This window comes from Limulus polyphemus, unplaced genomic scaffold, assembly GCF_000517525.1.
Source record: "Limulus polyphemus unplaced genomic scaffold, Limulus_polyphemus-2.1.2 Scaffold2440, whole genome shotgun sequence".
Classification (NCBI taxonomy): domain Eukaryota; kingdom Metazoa; phylum Arthropoda; class Merostomata; order Xiphosura; family Limulidae; genus Limulus; species Limulus polyphemus.
Window position 1 is genome coordinate 36,954 of NW_013668050.1, and position 2,104 is coordinate 39,057.

Here is a 2,104-nt window from a genome sequence, read left to right on the forward strand (position 1 = left end):
AACCAGTTTATTCTTTCTCAATACAAACTTTTAGTACACAGTAATTCCCAGTGTTAGTAAGTCTCTCGACTCTTTAAACATTTATAATACACACTATAAATCACAGCGGTTCACAATCTCGATAACTTTGCTCTATGTGAGTGCAGAACACACTAGCCCGAAACTCACAGTGATTACTGTTCGCTTTATCATACATTCAATCCTGCTGGCTTTTCTTGCCAGGCTCATATACTAACAAAGAGGTGTCTCGATCACACTCGAGTTTCTCTCATAATTGGAGAAACTCGGTCACGCATGCGCTAGTAGCATCACGTGACTTCCGCTGTCATGGTTTTCATGGATATCCCTCATGTAGCTTTGTATGTAAGGCAACTAACAAACTTGTCGATTAGTAGGATGTCATTATCAGTCATCTGACATCTTTCTATTTCTTATTCACAACTTTACAGAATGTTTTTTAACCATATGCTCATTTCTCATTAGTATTTATATTGTGAGTTTTCATTGCATATTAAGAACTTTTGTTTATTTAACTGTTTTGTTCCACATGATTTTTGTAGGTTCTTTTCATGAAGACGTAAAAGAAGGAACAAGTACGTAATCATCATCTAAACACATTTTCCAACTTGCTGCTTATTTGGAGAGTAGCCTAGTTTTGTCATTTCAGGTTTTTAAAGATTATTCTTTTGTTATGAGGCTTTTCTATTATATAGTTAGTATGGTTTTTCTCTTTGAAGATTTTGTTTGTTGCATGCTTATGTTTCTAAAGTGCTGAATGTCCTTTTTTCTGTTCAGTCTTCATTTTGTTTCTATACTCTCAAGGTTTTGAATAGTGATGTGATAATTTTGAAATTAATTAATGAATTTCATAAAATCTAATGAGATAATCATTGGCAGTTTTGAATCCAACAATAGAAAATATTCAAAACTAGGTAGAAATAATATAGCGAGTATATTTAATAATTTAAAGATTTGTTTGTGTACTCAGAGGTAAATGTTTGACTAAACAGAGATAAAGTACTTGTACTTGCAAGGTGCTGAATGTCCTTGTTTCTGTGTGTAGAGACATCTCAAAAGTAAATGGCTCTGCTTTGCAGACTCCACTGGTATTATTTTACTATTTTTGTCCAAACTGGAAGTTTCGTCAAGTATCAGATGTTACTATTTTGAGGCTTTTCTGTTTCTCGAGTTTATGCTGTAGGTTACTTACTGAAAATCAGCAAAGGTGCTCTAACTTTTCCATGTATGTTTAGTGCTGATGTTGAAACTAAACACAAAATAAACCTTTTAAAATGAGTCACGGGTGAAAAGCCATGTCACCTTGTTTGTTGACTCACATTCAATGTTTTATTGAACTACTATTTCATGAATTTATGTCAATAAGTTTGGTATCAAGCTGTAGATTATAATTCAAATTTTAATACTATACATTACTCAATTTCTTAATTTAAAAGTAAATATTAAAAACACAGATAAACGTCGATTTTTGTGTGTCTCATGGTATGTTGAATGCAGTACTGGTTCAAATTAAATGTTTATTAAGTCAAAATACTAAGTCTATAGTTTTGTATAAACTAGAAATTCAAATTATCGATATTGATAAGTTAGAATATAAAATAAGAACATCTTATCTTTTCTATTTGCTAAGATATTGCTCATATAATAAATCAAACACAGTGGCACTCCGTCCATCTCTTTCCATTTTTGGAAACACTCCCCTATATACACTTACTTCTATATATGATATGAATAACCAATTGGAAGCTCAGAATGTCCCCCTAGTGGCTTTCTCAGACATAGTAATGGACTTGGACACCTTTCTTTCTTTTGAACCAATATTTCAATGAAGTAGGGTGTGTCTCTAGTCTGATTGAAATTTCATATTTTTTTAGACTAAAATACATCTCAGTTACTAAGCTTGAAAAATTATAGTAGTATTCTATGGTAATGATGTAGTAATTTATGATTTTTTAGTTATTTAAATGTATATATATAAAACCTAAAAAAAAATTGTTTCTTATGTTCCACGTGCAAAATATTTGAAGGCTTAGCAACCTACGTCAAGCAAGAACTGAGTACAAAGGTTGTAACTAGAAGAGATAAT

General features: G+C 31.5%; 1 protein-coding gene across 1 annotated transcript in view; it reads left to right on the forward strand.

Annotated features, from left to right (window-relative positions):
- LOC106466962 (neuronal membrane glycoprotein M6-a-like) overlaps positions 1-2,104 on the forward strand; it is a 50,936-nt gene that overhangs the window by 36,141 nt on the left and 12,691 nt on the right. The window lies entirely within an intron of this gene.